The sequence below is a fragment of the Rhinolophus sinicus genome, chromosome 2 (genome assembly GCF_057876585.1).
Source record: "Rhinolophus sinicus isolate RSI-liver-muscle chromosome 2, RSI-T2T, whole genome shotgun sequence".
NCBI lineage: Eukaryota > Metazoa > Chordata > Mammalia > Chiroptera > Rhinolophidae > Rhinolophus > Rhinolophus sinicus.
The window spans coordinates 177869452-177889819 of NC_142502.1; positions in this window are offsets into that span (position 1 = coordinate 177869452).

Genomic DNA, 20368 nt, shown 5'->3' on the forward strand with positions numbered 1-20368 from the left:
ACGGACCAGCAGCTGGATCGTTCTGAGAAGGACCAGTCAGCGCACGAGCCTGGAGCTTTCACCATAGAAGGAAAACAAAAGTTTAATTGGGGGCAGCCGCAGCTGTTTGTTTTGAAGCCCTTGTGAGTCCCGCGGACAGGATGTGCCGTCCGTGGCAGGGGTCCCACTGCCTTCCAGCAGTTCCTCTCAGGAAGCCGGCTCCTGCCAGTCCCCCTGGTAAGTCCCGATCCTTGGGCCTGTCCTGGCCAGCCCAGGCAGGGGGCTCGCTAGAGCGCACCCACCCTTCCAAGCTCTGGTATCCCATGACCAGCGCAGCGCAAGACGTCTGGAACCCAGGTGACCACGTGAGCTGGGGACTGCCCCACAGCTCGAGCCCTCACACCGGACGCAGACAAGATAGCAAAAGTCCAGCCACTCTTGGGGGCATTGTGGCCTTAATGCCAGGCTGCCACCTTGGTGTTGTGTCGACCCACTTTGTGCAGTGGTTTAACACCCAGTGTTAGGCGTTGCTTTGTCTCCACACCTACAGTCTCCAGGGAAACCTGACATGGAAGGTCATGCTCAGTTCTCATTCACCAACTGCCTAGCTGAGCATATCCTGGGTAGAGAGAAGGACAGTAGAGCTCCTATCCCCTGGATGGTGGCTGTGACTAGATTGCTGCTGGGTCTTCCTGTGGGTTGTTGGCTGCCCCGACCAGATGTGGTCCACACTCAGGACCCCATTTGAGTGGTGGACCTTTCAGTGTCAAGTTTTGGATGGTGCCTTTCGGGCAAACTGATTGCTCCAAACCGCTCCCTACTCAGCACCCTGAGTCCTCACGGTTGGGGTGACTGACCAAACGGCCAGGGGAAGAATCAGCTCTCAGGCTCTGTGAACACGGAAGGGTCTAGTTTCTAGTCCAGCTTGTCTCTGTGACGTCCCCTCGCCTCTGTGCCAAGTGAAGAGACTTCCCTGGCCTCCTGTGAAGAGGCCAGGTAGACTGTCGTGCGGGGCGGCCTGCAGGGTCTCTGGTCCCGCTCCCCACATAACGCAGGACATGGTGAGGCCAAAAAGGAACACCCACGGAGCCATAGGTAGGGGAGTCATACCACTATATTCTCTCTGGCGGCACTATACTCTCACTGGAGGCTGGATCCACACTGTCCACAAACCGCCATCCACACTTGCCAGCCCAGCCGCCATCTTCTTGCTAGCCCCCATTTTTCTCTCTTTCTCTCCTTCTCCCTGCTAGCATAGCCACAGCAGTTATATTGTGGCCAATGGCTCACTGGTTACAGCTGACGGCCAACTAGCCACAGCTGACGGCCATGCAATCACAGTTGGCCATTTACTACCTGAGCCAGCACCTGTCTATGTGAGGCCGAGAGCCTGGAAACTACTTTCTGGGGCTCTGCCCCCACATAGACTAACGTCATCTTCGTGCCAGAAGGGGTTTCCATGGGCTAATAAGGGGACAGAGTCCCAGAGAGCAGTTTCCATGCTCTCGGCCTCACGTGGAAAGGTGCTGGCTCGGGTAGTAGATGGCCATCAGCTGTGACTAGTTGGCTATCAGCTGTTACCAGTTAGCCATTAGCTACTGATATAACTGCCGTGGCTAAGCTAGCAAGCACGGATTGCAGCTAGCAAGTGGGGTTGGTTGGCAGAGAAGCAGACGGCAGATTGTGGATCGTGTGGCTCCTGCTTCCTGTGTCTCCCACCCAGTCCCCAGCGAGACCATAGTGGTATGACTCCCCTACCTATGGCTCCGTGGGTGTTCCTTTTTGGCCTCACCATGTCCTGTGTTCTTGTGCGGGGAGCGGGAGCTGAGACCCTGCATGACAGTCAAGTCACTCTAGTTTGTCACAGAGGGACCTGTGCCCAGAGCGAGTTGGGTGCTAATGGGAAGTGGCAGGCTGTTGGACGGGTGGTCAGAAGGGGCTGTCAACTTCAGCTCAGCCTCGCCTCCAGCCCCGGGCACTGACCCTTGATTTCCAGTGTTGTGCTACGTACAGCACAGCATGACTTAAGTGTGCAGCATAGTGAGCACAGCCTGAGTGCAAATACTGGTCCCTCTCCTCACTGCGGCCTCTGCCGCTTGTTTCTCATGGCTCCGGCCACAGGCGAGAGCCCAGGCATTTCATTGGTCAGGTCGCACTGAGAATAAAGCTGCAGCTCCTGGAGCCTGGATTAGGGGCTCAGCATGTGGCCTCCGTGAGCAGAATCCCTACGCACAAGTTGGAGGTGCTGCTGCTCCTCTGCCAGCTCAGCAGAGAGCAGCCTCGACATCTCTTTTTCAGTAAAGCTGGGTTAGCTCCCTCCCCCCCAGCTGGCCAACCACACTGTCTCCTCACATGCACAGCTCATCCAAAAATACTAAGCATCTAGTGGCACCTACTGTGTACAGGCACTGTGACATGTCGAGCACAGTGGGGAATCGGGTGGGGTGAGGCAGAGGGAAGCAGGAAACATGCAGCTCGGACCTTCTGGTCTAGAAGCTCCCCATCACACTGGGCATCAGTCACAATTTGGTAAGTGAATGCAAGCTGTTAGGAGCAAGACAAGTTCATGAACAATACAATGTATAGCAGAAAGTTTGAGGGCTATGTAGTAGGCACTGCTCTGGGGCTCAGGGAACACAGGGAAGGCATCAGGCCAGCGCAGCCCGTGAACATTTCCTGAGCACCCACTGGATACCGTGTCTGTACCAGGCATGATAGAGGACACAAAGATGAAAAAATACGAATGATTAAAGCCGAATCTACTAGGAGCCAGGCTGAGCCCTTAGTTTCAGTTCCGTTTTGGGGGCCTCCTGCCCAAACATCAGACACAACTGAAAGAGGCACCTCCTCCTCCATGCAGCCCTCTCTGCTTCCCCCTCTAACACCTGCCAGCATATACAGTGTATTGTATGCGACCCAAGCCCAGCTCTTGGTCACTGAATTCATTTCCTAGAGTGGCCATAATAAAGTGTTACAAGCTGGGTGTCTTTTAACCACAGAAATGTGTTCCCTCCCAGTTCTGGAGGCCAGAAGCCTGAAATCAAAGTGTTGGCAGAACCACCCTCTCTCTGAGAGTACTTCCTTGCTTCTTCCAGCTTCTGGTGGTTGCTGGCAATCCTTGGAGTTCCAGGGCTTGTAGCTACATCACTGTAATATGCCTCTGTCTTCACATGGCCACCTCCCTGTGTGTCTCCATCTTCACATAGTTGTCTCCTCTGGGTCTGTGTCCAAATTTCCCTCTTCTTGTGAGAATACCACTCATTGGACTAGAGCCCACCCTAATCCAGTGTATGACCTCACTTTAGCTTAATTACATCTGCAAAGATTCTATTTCCAAATAAGTTCCCATTCACAGATCCCAGATGGGCATGAATTTGGGGGAACACTGTTCAACCCAGGTCAGTCACTAAGGGTCTTCTACCTTCTAGAAGGCTGAGTCACTTGAGAGTAAAAGCCATGACTTGCATATCTCCTATCTCTGCTCCAGGGCCTGCTGGGCGCCATCAGGTACCAGGTAGTCTTGTGGCCTTGTTATCTTACAAGATTTGGGAGGTGCTGGAATCACCCTGCCGCAGACAATAGGACCAGCCTTTGGACATTGCTTGTGACTGATGGTGGGAGCCAGATTACTGAGTATGTGACTCGTGGAGCACCAGGCCTTTCCCCATGTGGCCTAGGTGTGGACTGACACCCCACCCCCGGGCGACTCTATCCCCTGTCACCAGGGCAATGGCAGGCCCAAGATGGGTCTAATTTCCTCCTGTCCTGAGTGGTTGGCTTTCAGGAGTAAGCTCAGGCAGGCAGTGTCCAAGCTTTGGCCTCTGTGCCATCCCTGTGGGGTCTGTGAAGAGTTCAGCAGTACCCTGTCATCTCCCACTCTGTCTGAGGAGAGAACGTGTCAGGAGGGATCTGGGAGAAAAGTGCCTTTGTTGGACCCCCAGCATGTGCCAGTGTTAGAGTTTTCTCATTTGCAGCTGCCGGCAGAAATGTCGAAACTCTTAACCAAAAATTGCATCTCTTTATTAGATAGTGAAACTTCAAATATCACTAAAAATGACTCTAGAGCAACCTGTGGCACAAAATGGAGGGTCAGTGGTGCTCAGAGACGTCCTGACAGTAGGCTGTTTCTTCCTTCCTAGAGGGTCACACAGCTCTGGAGAAGGCCTTTCCTCGGGGGGCCGCAGTGCCTCCTGCTCAGAGCCTTGGCTCAGGAATGGTCTGATGGATTTCCCAGGCAGATGGTCTTGGGGCTACCCTCCCACTGTCACCCGTCATCCTCTCCCTGGGCCTCTGAGGGAGCTGGAAAAGGCTCTGACAAACCTGGCGGTGGGAATAGCCTCCAGAGCATGATCGCTGCTGGCTGACTCCCCGGGCACTTAAGGGGTCCCCTCTGCATTCTCAGGTTGGTTTGCTTCCCTTGGTGAGAACTCTCCTGACTTCTCCATGTGCATGTTTCTGTTTTTCCTTTTGATTTAATAGCCACTTTGCTGATTTTCCCCCATGAAGTGCAGCTAGTCCCAGAGGGCGATTTTTTTTAGATGCGAAAGTAGAACAGCTGATGTCTTGGCCACCTATTTCTCAGACAGACCATCGGGAGGAGCAGAGAGGCTGAGCCCGACCCACTGCCCCCCAAGGTCCTCATTTTACTGCCCAGATGGTTAGGACTCTAAGTAGGCTATGTCTGGTTGCACGGGTGGCCCTGGCATTGGAACCCTGGCCTCACAGACTATAAAATCCATGGGCACGGGAATGGAAAATTCTGCAGCATCTTGGGGGGAAATGTTTTGCAGTTTTGAAAAAAGTTGAACAAAAATTTACCATACGATCCAGCAAGTCCACTCCTAGAATTATACCCAAAGAGAAAAGGAAACATATGTCCACACAAAGACTTGTACACAAATGCTCACAACTTCATTCATCATAGCCAAAAGTAGAAACACCCAAAACGTCCATCAGCAGGTGAATGGATAGACAAAATGCGGGATGGCCACACAATGGAATATTATTATTCAGTACTAAAAAGGAATGAAGCACTGACACGTGCTGCAACATGGATCAACCTCAAAAACATTAGCTAAGTGAAAGAAGCCTGACTCCAAAGACCACACGTTGTATAATTCTATTTATACGAAATTTCCAGAAGAGGCAAATTGGCAGAGACAGAAAGTAGACCAGTAGTTGCCCTGGGTTGGAAATCGAAATAAACATGATTGCAAGTGGACACAAAGGATCTTCTGGGGAGTGATGGAAATGTCTAAAATTAGTTTGTTGTAGTGGTTGGGTAGTTCTGTAAATGTATTGAAGTCATATAAATGTACACTTAAAATAGGTGCATTTTAAATTAAATTATACCATTGAATTGTACCTGAATAAAACTGTTAAAATTAATGGCTGGAAAATGAAACAAACAGAAAACTCTGTGGGCAGCATTGTGCAGTGGCTAGAAGCGTGGCCCAACTTCTGACTCTCTGGCCTCCTAGCTGTGTGGCCCTGGGCCACTTACTTACTCTCTCAGTGACTCAGTTTCCTCATCTATGAAATGGGGATGATAATTGTACCTGCTTCATTAGGGTAATTATATGAGTTAACATTTGTAAAGTCCTTTGATCAACACCTGGTGCCTAGGTATACATTATGTGTAAATAATTAAAATTCTGTTGGGTTGTTACTCACTTGTTTAGTGTACTGTGAGGAATTCCAGGATTCAAGTGCTCCCTCTCTTTATCTAAGAATGACAGCCAGACCTTTGGGTGGACAGGGAAGCCAGTGAGGCTTGCTGTATGGAGGGTGGTTGTAGGTAAGATGAGAGGCTGTGCCACTTTATGCCAGCCACTTGTCTTCTCTGTTCACCTGCCAAGTGGGGTAGCACAGCCTGCTTCTGCTGCCTCACATTGGGTGGGGATTACAGGAGATGGCACCTGCAAAACCAGTTGAGATCCACACAGGGTCCCTGGCACTTAGAGAGGTCTGGTGTTTGGGGGCTCTGGGATGTGACCAGGGCCCTAGGTCTGCAAGGGCCATGGAGGGATTCCGGAGGGAGGGTAGATGGAACATGCTGGAAACGAGCCTCTGAAAAAGACATCATTCTGATGAGGATTACTGATAACACCAGGGGCCGTGGCAGCAGGGAGCTCATCCAGCATACCCCACAGTCCACCCCAAGTACAGCTTTCCTAGTGCCCTGGAGACAAGGAAATAAACACATGCTTCCTTCTGTTGGCCCCTGACCTTTTGTTCAGAGCGCCTGACTCGGCGGGGCTGAGAAGGGAAGGTCCAGTAAAGAGAGGTTTCTGGCAGCCTCGTGGCCATACAGTGAGGGGGTCTGGAGATGCTTCAGCACTGATCCCACTTCTTCTTTAGGCCTCGGGCCTTCCCCAGCTTCCTCACCATCTCCCTGTTCACTCTGGGAAGGATTAGGGGTAGAAGGATGGATGGGAGCAGGGTAGGGTGTTCCCCCATTCCCCTTTGAAAAGAAGCCACACCCACAATGACTGATATGCAAATGTTCATAGCAACGTTATTCATAACAGCCCCTGCCCCCAACCAAAGGAAACCACTCAACTCTCCATCAGTGGTCAACAGATAAATAGGTTCATTCATATAGTGCAATACTACTCAGAAATGAAAAGGAAAATTCTGATAGGAATAAGGACACGGATGGATCTCAAAAACAGTCTAAGTGAAAAAAACCAGATTCCAAAAACTCTACGCTAACATGATTCCATTTATGTTAAATTCTAGAAAAGACAAAACTAGAGAGACAAATGATATCTGTAGTTGGTAGGGGCCGGAGGGAAGGGAAGATTGACTGCAAAGGTCATGAGGAACCTTTTTGTGGGGACAGAAACATTCTAATGTGAGCATGACTACAAAGAAAAATCATTGAACTATATGCTTAAAATGGGGGCTTTTCATTGCACATAAAGTATACCGCAATAAAGACGTTGAAAAAGGAACCACAGTACAAAACTAAACATTCTCTTACCATACGATCCAGTCATTGTACTTCCAAGTGAATTAAAACTGTCCACACAAAAACCTTCACACAGATGCTTATAGCAGCTGTATTCATCATTGCCAAAACTGGGAAGTAATCAGCTGTCCTTCAACAGGTGAGAGAATCAACAAACTGTGGCCCATCCAGACAGTGGAATATGGTTCAGTGCTGAAAAGAACTGACCTATCAAGCCATGAAAAGACATTCAGGAACCTGAACTGCATATGACTGAGTGAAAGAAGGTAACCTGAAAAGGCCACGTGTACTGTGTGCTTCCAAATATATGATGTTATGGAAAAAGTAAAACTATGGAGACCTTGAAAAGATCAGGGGTTGCCGGGGAAGGAGGGATGAATAGGTGAAGAACAGAGGATTTTTAGGGCCATGAAAGGACTGTATGATACTACAATGTCATTATACATTTCTCCAAACCCATAGAATGTGCAACCCCCAGAGGGAGCCCTGCTGTAAACCATGGACTTTGGGCGGCGTGTGTCAGTGCAGGTTCATAGATTCTAACAAATGGCCCGTCTGGTGGGGATGGACGTTGGTAATGGGGGAGGCTGTGTATGTGTGGGGACGGGGAACTCTCTGCGCTTTCTGTTCAATTTTGCTGTGAACTTAAAACTGCTCTAAAGTATAAAGTTTATTTAAACAAAAACAAAAAAACCACAAGGAGGAGGCGCCTTAGCCCAAAAGTACTCACCACTCCCAGACGCCACCCCTGCCCCCTCAGACCGAACTCCAGCTTCAGGGGTATCCCCTACAGTCTCCAGGGTGCCCTGGGCTCCAGCTGAGGCTCCCAAACATTCAACTGATGGTGGAAGAGGGTTCTGGTCCAGCGGATGGGCAAAATGGTAGGTAAGCGCCGGGTAGGGGGACCACCCAATGAAGGGGAGAACCTGCCTGAGAGTCCTCTGGGGAAAGGAGGGGTCAGAATCCCCAGTTGGCCTGGAAGCCCCAGGACACTGACTGGCCTTGGTTCATCCAAAGCCTATCTTTCTTCCTCTGTATAGTTCCATCTTCTCTGTTTCTTCCCCTGTAGTTGTCCTGTGTTGTCCAGATAGGACAGGAGATGGAGAGGATTTATTGCAAGGTGGCTCACGGCCTTTCTGAGGTGGGTGATATGCCCTGAGCAAATCCACAGAGCAGCCCAGCCCGGTCTTCCCTCCTCTCTGCCCTCGTAGAATGAAGCTGAGGGTCTTCATAACACCTCCCCATGGGTGATGCCCAGGGTGCTCCCAAATGCCTCATCAAGTCCCAGGGGCTTGGGCTACAGTGGTCCTCAAGAGAATGAGTTTTTCCCATAGGAGACTCAGCAGTCCATATGGACCCATGAAACAGGCTTTGAAGTCTCAGTCCTGCTAAAGGTTTCCACCAGCTCTCCCTTTGAGTTGGAAAGTGCATAGAACTTTGCTTGCTGGGATCAAGGAAGTGCTGTTCTCAAGGGGCAGAGAGCCAAGAGTGCTCACAGGCCCTGATAAAGCAACAGGTCAGGGTCCTGGTGTGGGACAGGCCTGGCCTCTGGCTCCCAGTACAATCTCATCCTCCTGCAGGCTATGGACAGAGAAGGGGCAGGCTTTGTTTTGTCCCAAGGTCACGTAAGAGTGGACACACTACAGGCTAAGAGCTTTGCACAGGGCACTTAGTTTCCTCTAATCTAAGCCTATTCTGTTATAATTTTTTAAGTTGCATATTCTCTTATAATTTTAAAAATTGTCTTCATAGTTGTGGTTATAAGTCTAATTTTCATTCCTATGGGTTTTTTAAAAATCTTATTTGTTGGTTAGGTTTGTCAGAAATTTATTCTATTCATCTTTTCAAAGAACCAGTTTTTGGTTTTAAAGATCTATTTCACTATATTTTCCATCTAATTAACTACTTTCTATTTTAACTTTATTATCCATTTCTCCTTTTCAGTTTTTTTTTGGTTCTTTTTAGTTCTTTCCTTAGAATCACATCAAGTTTTTATTTCCCTTTTTTGTTGTTAATTTTAAAAAACACTTAAGGCAATAAAATTTCCTCTAGCACAGTTTTGGCCTCCTCCTTTAGATTTTATCATGTAGTGTTCTCATTAATCTTTAAGAAATCAAAATTTGTAGTTTTTATTACCTGTTTAAAACTGAAAAGGTATCTTAAATTCTAGTAGTGTTGGTATGTTTGTGCTTTTGTTTCCAAGGTTTTATCATTTATTATTATTATCCCTTTGTAATTTATTTCTAGTCTCATAGTGTGATGGTCTGAGCATGGGAATCTGTATGTGTTCTACTTTCTGTAATTTAAAAATCTTTCTCTACAGCTTAGCTCATAACCAATTTTTATAAATGTTCAATGGATATTTTAAAATACATATTCTGTTTGTAGAATACATGTAATTGTTAAATTATTAATTAGTTTGTCAGCATTCTGTATTTTTATTTACTCTGAGTTCATTTGACCCTTCATTTCTGAGGGAGGATTGTAGAAATCCCACTGTCCAATTCTACTGGGAGTTGTTTGGTGCCAGTCCTGGCGGCAGGTCCTCAGCAGTCTCTGGCCTGGTCTCAGAGAGATGCTGTGGGCTCCTGTGACAGTATGACCTCACATTAGCCAAAGGTGCTCACGTTCCTGGGCTCATCTGGCTTCTGTCTCTGGACTTATGCTCTAAGCCCACTTTTTTTGTGTGGCTGAAGTCATTGTCTTCACAGAGGTGCCTGGTCTCAGGGTCATGGGCATTAAGGTGGGCGCTTACAGGATTCCCCTCCAGCTAAGAGAGAAGTGAGCAAAAGGTCCTGCCCACAAATAGGGTTTTCCATGCCAAGTCAGCAGACTCCACCTCCCAAGGAGCCAGGGGCCCCAGAACACCCGGGTTTCTTGGATGGCCATCAGTTCTCTCTGGGATCCTGCCAATCAGGCCAGCAAGAACTAGTGATTTGATTTTCTAGTGGCCAAGCAGACCCAGACATAGCTCCTCTCAGCAAGCCTGACCTCTTAGGCTCCTGAAAACCAGTTGCTTTTCAAGACCTCAGCATTTATGAAGTTTGTCCCTGCCCTCTCCATACTCAGGACTGAGGGTAAAGGCCAGGGAAGGAGACGCTACCTGCCTAGGTGGGACCACATGACTGAGGCGCAGGGAATTCCTCAATAAACTCTTAATTTGAAGGATGGGGAACTCAACTGGCATGCAGAAGACAGAGGTGGAGACTGAAGGACGTGGCAAAGACTGGAAAGTGACTTCCCTTTGGGCAGCAGGGTGAGCAAAGGCAGGGAGCTGGACACCCTGGAGACAGTGGGGAGACGAGCCAACAAGAGCCAAGAGACTGAAATCTTTCCCCTAAGATTAAGAACAAGACAAGGATGCCGCTTTCACTACTACTATTCAGCCTTGTACTTGAAGTTCTAGCCACTGCAATTAAGCAAGAAAAAGAAATAAAGGGCATCCAAATTGAAAAAGAAGCAATAAAATTATCTCTATTTGCAGATGACATGATCTTGTACGTAGGTAATCCTAAAGAATTCACACAAAAAAATATTAAAGCTAATGAATTCAGCAAAGTTGAAGGATGCAAGATTAACACACAAAAATTAGTTTTATTTCTATACACAATCTAAAAAGGAAATTAAGAAAACAATTACATAGACAATAGCATCAAAACCAATAAAATACTAAGAAATTAATTTATCCAAGTAAATGAAAGGCTTACACACTGCAAACTTTGAAACATTGTTGAAAGAAATAAAAGAAGATGGAAATAATAAGTGGGAAAAAAGTCCTATACTCATGGATTAGAAGACTTAATATTGTTAAGATGGCAGTACTTCCCAAATTGATCTACAGATTCAGTGCAATCCCAAATGCCTTTTATTTTTTTTTTTACAAAAATGGGAAAGCTAACCCTAAAATTTACATAAAATTGCAAAGAACCCTGAATAGCTAAATCAATTTTGAAAAACAAGAACAATGTTAGAGGACTCACATTTCCTGATTTCGAAACTTACTACAAAGCTATAGTAACCAAAATAGTATGGTACTGGAACAAGGATAAACATATAGATCAGTGGAAGGAACTAAGAGTCCAGAAATAAACCCATACATCTATGGTCAAGATTTTTGAAAGAAGTGCCAATATCATTCAATGCAGAACGAATAATCTTTTCAACAGATGGTACCACAGGGGATATCCACATGCAAACGAATGGAATTGGACCCTACCTCACACCATGTGCAAAACTTAACTCAAAATGGATCAAAGACCTAAGTATAAGAGCTAAATATAAGTAGGCAGCGGCGTGTGGACTGGAAGCGTGGGGTGCGGGCCGAACCGACGCCGCTTGGTGTTGGGGAGTGGAAACCAGAGAGCCGGGCTATTCCAGATTGAACTAAGTGGTTTCCATGGATCTCAATAGTGCCAGCACTGTTGTTCTCCAGGTCTTAATGCAGGCCACGAGTCAGGATACCGCTGTGTTAAAATCAGCTGAGGAGCAGTTGAAACAACGGGAGACACAGCCAGGTTTCTATTCAGTGTTGCTGAATATTTTCACAAACCATGCTCTGGATATAAATGTAAGGTGGCTTGCTGTGCTATATTTTAAAAATGGAATTGATCATTGCTGGAGACGCATAGCACCTCATGCTCTCTCAGAGGAGGAGAAATCTACATTGAGTGCAGGGCTGATCACCAACTTCAATGAACCAGTAAACCAGATTGCAACTCAGATGGCCGTGCGGATTGCAAAAGTTGCTCGACTGGACTGTCCCAGACAGTGGCCTGAGCTAATTCCCACTCTAATAGACTCTGTGAAAGTCCAAGATGATCTTTGACAGCACAGAGCATTACTTACCTTCTATCATGTTACCAAGACTCTGGCTTCTAAACGTCTGGCTGCTTATAGAAAACTGTTTTATGATGTGTTGGCGAGGATGTGAAGGAAAGGGAACCCTGGTGCACTGTTGGTGGGATTGCAAATTGGTGCAGCCACTATGCAAAACAGTATGGAGTTTCCTCAAAAAATTAAAAATAGAACTACCTTATGACCCAGCCGTCCCAATCCTGGGTATTTATCCAAAGAAATCCAAAATGCTAATTTGAAAAAATGTATGCACCCCTATGTTTACTGAAGCACTATTCACAACAGCCAAGACATGGAAACAACTGGAATAGCTGATTGGATAAAGGAATTGTGGTACATTTATACAATGGAGTATTATTCTGCCATGAAAAGAATGAAATCTTACCATTTGCAACAGCATGGATGGACCTAGAGGATATTATACTAAGTGAAATAAATCAGACTGAGAAAGACAAATACCATATGATCTCACTTATATGTGGAATCTAAAGAACAGAATAAATGACCCAACAAGATCAATAGAAACAGAGAACAAACTGATGGTTGCTAGATGGGAGGGGAACTGGTGGGCTGGGTGAGAAAGGTGAAGGAATTAGAAAGTACAAATTAGTAGTCACAAAATAGTCATGGAGATATGAAATGCAGTATGGAGAACATAGTCAATAATGTAAAAACAATGTATAGTGTCAGATTTGTGGGATCACTTCATAAATTATATAAATGCTTACCACTGCTCTGTACACCTGAAATTAATATAAAATAATACTGAATGTCAACTGTAATTAAATATACATGATAGTCACAGGATGTAAAGTACAGCATAGGGAATATAGTCAACAGTATTGTAATAGCTATGTATGGTGTCAGATGGGTAGGTGACTTGTTGGGGTCATCACTTTATGAGGAGTGTAAATGTCTAATCATTATGTTGTTTTATACACCTGAAACTAATAAGAGAAAAAAATTAAAATTAAAAAAAAAAAGAGTTAAATATATAAAACTCTTAGGGAAAAAATCATAAGGGTAGATCTTCATGACCTTGGATTTGGCAGTGGAGTCATAGATAAGCCACCAAAAACACAAGCAGCAATAGAAAAAAACAAATTGAACTAACTTCATCAAAATTAAAAATGTTGTTTCAAAGGACACCATCAAGAGAGTGAAAAGTAGGCTCAGAGAATGGGAGAAAGTATTTGCAAACCATATATCTGATAATGGTCTAGTATTTAGAATATATAAAGAACTCTTATAACTCAACAATAAACTAAAACAAGTAATCCAATTTTAAAATGCCCAGAGAACCTGAATAGGCATTTATCCAAAGAAGATATACAAATAGCCAACAAGCACATGAAAATATGCCAACATCATTAGTCATCAGAAAAATGCAAATCAAAAACCACAATGAGATACCACTTTACAGTTGCTCGCATGGCTATAATAAAAAAACTTTGGAAAATAACAAGTGTTGGTGAGGATATGGAGAAATTGGAACACTCATACACTGCTTGTGGGCATATAAAATGGTACAGCTGCTGTGGACAAAAATTTTGTGGTTCCTCAAAAAGTTAATCATAGACTTACCATATGATCCAGCGATTCCACTCCTAGGTGTACGCCCCACAGAATTGAAAACAGTTGTTCAAACAAAGCTTGCAGAAGAATGTTCATACTGGCACCATTCCCAATAGCTAAAAGTTAGAAACAACTGAAATGCCCATCAGCTGATGAATGAATAAGCAAAATGTGGTACATCCACACAATGGAATATTATTCAGCCATGAATGTCAGCACATGAAGTACGGATACCATGCTCCAATATGGATGAACCTTGACAACATTAAACTGAGCAAAAGAAACCAGACACCAAAGGCCACATATTGCATGATGCCATTTATATTAAATGTTCAGCATAGGCAAATTCAGAGACAGAAAGCAGGTTAGTGGTTGCCCGGGGATGGGAGCGTGGGAGCATGGGAGTGAATGAGTATGGGTTGTCCTTTCAGGGCGATGAAATGTTCTGGCAGTAGATGGTGGTGATCGTTGCATAGTGCTGTGAATGTACTAAACACCACTGGATTGTACACTTTAAAATGGTTAAAATGGTAAATTTTACGTTATGTGTATTTGACCACACACACAAAAGGGTACGTAGGGCATGATAGGGACAAGCCCGGCAAGGAAGGTGGCCTTGCTTGCCAGGCCAAGAGGCTGCGGAGTCACTGGATAATGGGGAGCAGGGGGGTGGTGGGAAATCTGGGGGCCCATGGAGGATGGAAGGTGTGAGGCAAGAGAAGGGAAAGGGCGGCAACTCATCTCTACAGCTGATGTTGAAGTGCTGGTGAGAGAGGCTGCTGGGAGTACAGGCCTCCCAGGTTTCAGAAGCCCATGTGTGTTTGTGTCTTTCCCGGGAATGGTGTGGGCTGGGACTTGTCTTTCTTGGCTGCGTCTACACTGAAGACAAGCTCTCCCCTGGTTTGGCAGGAAACGCTTGAAGCTGTTGCCAAGACATCTGTTTCATTTTCCTTGGCAACAAAAGGCATCCTGAGAGAGAGAGACTCAAGGCTTAGAATTGGGAACATCCATAATTCTTCTCCTTTTCTCGCATGGGAGTTTAAACGGAAGCTCACAAGATCAAGTTTAGAGAAGGTCAGACCCAAGGAGCCTGGGCTGCAGAGAATCCAAATTTGGGGGAGAAATGAGTGGGGGCGGGGGCGGAGGGTGGAGGGAAATGGGAGGGCAGGCAGCACAAACAGAAGAGGCCTGAGAATGCCGTGGAAATCCACAGTCTGGAGCAGAGTCCCCCTTGGGGGATGGGGGTGGAGGACACGTCTCTCCTCTGTGACCTGCTTGACTTCTGAAATAGAGAAATTGGGGGACTGGTCCAGGAGAAAGAGCACGGGCTGTGGCATCTCGCAGTCCGGGCTTGAATACCAGATTGCTTCTCCCTGAGTGACGCTGGGTGAGTCTGTGTTCTCATCTGCAAACGTGTGAAATCATAGCTACCTCACAGGGTTGTTGGGACTGAGTGAGGGAACGCATGTGACCCATAAGCAGAGTGTAGCACTAGAGGGGCTCGTAACTGCTCCCGAGCCCTGCAGAGACTGGGCTGAGAGGCCACTGTGGCCTGGCCTGCCTGTCTGTGGGGCTCAGTCTCCTTGTCTTGGACACAAGGGGGCCTGGCACTGACTTTCTGTGATTTTATAACTAAGAACTCCAGACCCAAGGCTGCCCCTTGTGTAAAAGTGTGGTGGCTTATACAGGGGCTGAGAGAAGCAGGGTGCAGGGTGTAGACTAAAAACCTTCTGATTCCTCAGCTGAGGGTCAGGCAGTTAAATGACCACTGAAAGGTGGATGGACAGCCGCCTCTCAGACCATTCCAGAGACAATGAGACCCAGCCCCACTCTGACCCAGACTCCCTGGAAACAAAGATGGAAGAGGTGGCCCCAGCTATACTCCTGCTTTCCAGTACCTTCTCTGAGTTTCCCAGATCAGGAAGATCTGATGAATTATTATTTAACTACAGATCAATGTTACACAACAGATCGATGTTAGTCAATCCCCACAAAGAGAATATGCAAGTCCCATGCATTAAGGACGTTTGGCACCTTCCAAGGAAGGGCAGGGGCTGTGGACCGCCCTCTGGGGAGCAGCGCATTCAGTTCCTACGAGTGCGGACACTCAGGCCCAGCATAAGCCCACTGTGCATCACACATCATTGTCTCCATTGTAGGGAGATGAATTTATTTGTCTGAGGAGGTTGCACAGCTGGGAAGTGGCTGGGCTGGAGTTGGAAACTGTCTTTGTGCTGTCACGTAGACCTGAGTTCCCATTAATATTCAGTCTGCTGAGTGGGCCAAGCATGGTGACTTCCCAGTCGTTTTTGTTTAACAGATTTATTGAGATCTAATTCACATACTGTACAAGGCACCAAATTGTACACCTAAAATTCACTTAACTTTAAATTCAATTGAACGTATGTAAGTCAATAGTCTTTATTATATTCACAGTTACACAACCAGTATCAAACTCTGTTTTAGAACACGCTCATCACCTAAGAACACGCTTATCACCTAAGAACACGCTCATCACCTAAGAAACCCCACACCCCTTAGCTATCGTTCCTATCCCTTCACTCCCCCCAGCCCTAAGCAATCATTAATCTATTGTCTGTCTCTATATATTTGCCCATTCTGGACACTTCATATAAGGGGGATGATAAAATATATGGCTTTTTGTTACTTGCTTCTTTCACTTAGCACAGTGCTTTCACTCCATTCCTTTTTATGGCTGAATTCTATTCCATTATATGGATGTACCACATTTTGTCTATCTTTTCATTTGCTGATGGCTTTTATGACTAATGTTGCTATGAGTATTCATGTGCAAGTTTTTGTGTGGACGTATATTTTCACTTCTCTTGGGTATATACCTATGAGTAGAATTGCTGAGTCATAGGGTAATTCTATGTTCAACTTTCTGAGGAACTGCCAGACTGTTTTCCAAAGTAGATGCATCATTTTACAGTCCCAGCAGCCCTGTATGAAGGTTCGGATTTCTCCCCATCCTCTCCAGCACTTGTTAGTATCTGTCTTTTTTATTATAGCCATCCTCATGAATATGAAGTGATAGCTCATTGTGGCTTTAAGTTTCATTTCCCCGGTGACTACTGAGAGTGGGCCCCTTTTCATGTGCCTGTTAGCCATTTGAATATCTTCTTTGGAGAAATGCTGTTTAGCTCCTTTGTCCATTTTTAAATTGGGTCATTTGGATTTTTATTGTTGAGCTATAAGAGGTCCACATATTCTTTTAAAACAAGTCCCTTATCAGGTATGTGATTTACAAATATTTTCTCCATTGTGAGCTATCTTGTCACTTTCTTGATAGTGTCCTTTGAAGCAGAAAAGTTTTAAATTTTTATGGAATCCAACTTATCCATTTTTTCTTTGGTAGTTTATGCTTTTGGAAGTCATAGATGTCCCAGTTTTTAAAGACATATTTAACATAGAGAACCATGCCCATACCAAAACAGCAATTGATTCTTTTTTGTTGTGTTTTCAAGCTGAGACATTTAAATCATTACTTTATTATACTCCACTTCATTCCAAAAATGAGTTGGTGTTGCTTATAAAAATTCAAATAATAACCAGGATACCATAAATAAAGAATTCTAGGCAAAATCAAAGTATGTATCTGAGTTGGAACCAACAGTAAGATCAGCATGTAGAGTTACTACATACAGGGCTTCATAGTGGCCAAAGCAAAGAGGAAAATGCAATTTTTTATAAGATTCACAGGCCTGTGACATAAAGATATATCTATTGCTTAGGGGAGGCATTACTTTTCCTGGCACAGAAGCCAGAAATAAATTTCTCCTATGGCTCCTCTGGAAGGGAAATGTGTTTGGGTTTACCAGCTAGAAGAAGTCACATATGTAATGTCCCTGCTGACCTATCTTTTCACAGCAAAATTTCCTTTTCTTTCTGTTTCCAGACCCACATCTCTTCCTGCCAACAGTGTTGCCACACAATAAAATTCTCCTGGTTGTAGTAATCTTCTAAAAACACAGATACGAGCACCTCACTTCCTTCCCTTCTTGAAATTTTTCAATAGCTCCCAATGGCCCTCAGGATAAAGTCTACACTCTAAATACTAAATCTAAATACTCAATAAGTAGAATAATCTCTGGCTATTTAGTGCAGCGCAAATTCTTCTTATCATCCAGTAGCCCAAACATGAGCCTTTTATATGATATAGTACAATGTGGACCCTTCACAATGACAAAAGGCAAATTCTTTTCATTGTATTCTGTTGTAAGAGGGCATGTGAATATGCACAGTTGTTTAGAATAGTTTTTTTAAACACTGGTTAATGTAAAACAAATTTTAAAAAAAATAGTCCTTGAATTAATAAAATATTTGTTATCAAGAAAACTTGAGTCTCCAAAACTGCCTTCTCATGGGTTTCATTAACTAAAGTTTGATGACAGGGGGAAAAAGAATGACCACCCTCTAATGCTTGGCACCAATTTTTAAGAAAATAAAAGTTTTTAGGTATACGAGAGAAAAGTTTTTGTTCTATATGTTCATTATAGAAAACGCAGAAAAACTATTACACATGATCACACTTTCCAGATAACTACTGCTAACATTTTGAAATATTTTCTTCTACATTTTTACTGTGTGTATATATGTATATGATTTTTTTTTATAAAAATGGCATCTTTTTGACAGTTTCTGTGACCTTGTTTCTGTGTATCATGAAGACTTTAATGTAATAAGTATAATCAACATTGTCATTTGAGTGACTGCAACCTGTGCTATTGTTTGGCTGTACCACACTTTATGTAACCATCTGCTGGACATTTGGGTTGTTTCTAGTTTTCCTCCTCCTCTTCTGATCTGGGCTCAGGGTCACTTTGAGGCTGATGCTGGAACCACTCTCTTCAGTGTCCTGGGCTCTCAGGGACTTGAAAGCCTGATGCATCTGCTGGTAGGGCTGTGGCGACTTGTAATAATGGCGCTTTGTGGATTAATGAGAACAGGGCTCTATTAATCCCTCTTTGTCTGACCTCAGCCAACCTCACTCTCAGTGGAAGCAGGATTCTTAGGCCCTTGGGACTCTATTGAGCTGTTGTCATAGTGATTGGTGTGGGGGCAGGGTCACAGGGGCAATGGCCCTAACCAGAGCATCTCTGTCTTAATGACACATGCCGGTCACGGCTGTTAAATCCCAAACATGGAGAGAGACATGACTAAGCTGCTCCAATGACAGCATTTGCTCTGATTGCCCTGAGGCTGGGGGACCCCAAAGGCTTTTGGGGACCTGTCAAACTGTCCTCAGGAAAACAGCTCAGCTCACTTGCCCCAAGAGCCCCAGGGGTGTTCTGCTGTCACTCCATGGCTCTGGGACCACTTCCCACTCTCTCAGAGGACACTGCATCTGAAGGGAGCCCTCACCACTGCAGAGAAGAGCCAGAGGAGCCCAGACAGACAGGCTGTCTGCTACCTCACACTGTGAAGGTTCTTGTCACCTGATGTCAGTGCTGGAAGGATTTTGGAGACTATTGGGTCCATCTCCCTGTGGTACAGATGGGGAAACTGAGGCCCAAAGAGCCAGATCTGACACCAAACCATTAGGCAAGTCGGGAGCGCTGTCTGTAGCAGGTGATCCCAGCCCCATCTCTGAAAAGGAACATGTTTGGGGTCTCGTGCAAGACAGTTGATATTTTACGGTAAGTTCTTTAAGTATGATTTTTAAAACAAACTTTATTATTATTATTATTTTGTTATTACCCAAGAAGTCAATGAATACATTTTCCTTTAAAAAAAAAAAAAAGATGTTAGACATTGCAGAGAAGTCTCAAAGCCCCTTTGGCCTCTGTCTCCAATCCCAGTACTCTCTGGGTTTGAAGGACCCAAATCTCATTTGCTTGACTTGGGTGGCCAGGACAACTGGGGAGACGAAGGTCCATGTCTCTCACTGGACATGAGCCCAGGCGTCTCACTGTGGTGTCAGGAATGCCCACTTGGGATGCATCCCCCTGGTCCCAGTGCTGCTGGGAGTATGGGACAGGCTGGCACTGCTGTGCCCTCACTCAGCCTGGGTCTGTGACAGCTCCTCCATCTTCTTGCCCCAGTTCCTGTTTCAGAATCCCAGTAGTCCCTGCTACTCACCTGGATTGATGCCAGGAGTCTGAGCAGAAAAATAGAACTTCTTCCAGCAGGGCTTAGCAATCTCTCCAGTAGCCGCAGGCCCCAAGGGACAGGGCTCAGCTTCCTGTGCCCGCCTCTGGTTTCCACTAGCACCCATACCCGCCACTCCCCAACCCTCACCCTACCTTCCCAGAATCTGTCCCCTCCCTCCCGAGCAGCTGGGATCCTCTGCCAGGAAGCAGCTCAGCTGCCCATCTCAGGACCCACTGGAGAAGAAAGAAAAATGTTTGAAAGAAGAGTTTAAAGAACTTCTGCAGATATATCTGAAGAAGTTAGTCTTACAGGAGAGACAGCCTAGCGTGGAAGACAAGTCACAAGGAAGAAAAAGGCTTTCCTCGCACACCTACCTCACACCAAATGGGGGTCCTTAGGGCCCCCACTTTTGGCTGCCTAACCACCTGGGTCTGAGCCCTGTTCCAGACTTTGAGGCAGTGAGGCCCTGGGCTAAGGAGGCTGCAGGGAAATATAATGAGAATCATGAAAACAACAATAGTTTACAGCTATTGTTGTTTTCAATAGGGAAATTCTTATTTCTTACGTTGAATTCTGCCAGTCCTAGTCTTTGAGAATCTACCACAATTTCAGTTTAGATTTCTAAATGCGTGGAAATCATATCCAGCAGTTTTCAGGGTTTTTGTTGTTGTTGTTGTTGTTGAATCAGTAAAAATCTTTATTTTCTTCTCAAGCCCAAAATCATACCCAGGCCTTTAATATGTCTGACATATAAAATCAATAAGAGAAGCCATCTCCAGGCAAAGTATTTTGCTTGGCAACAGTACTCTAGTGTCTATGGGAACCCTAAGATTACTACAGTCCAATTTTGATCCCCTCTCATTGAAATCATCT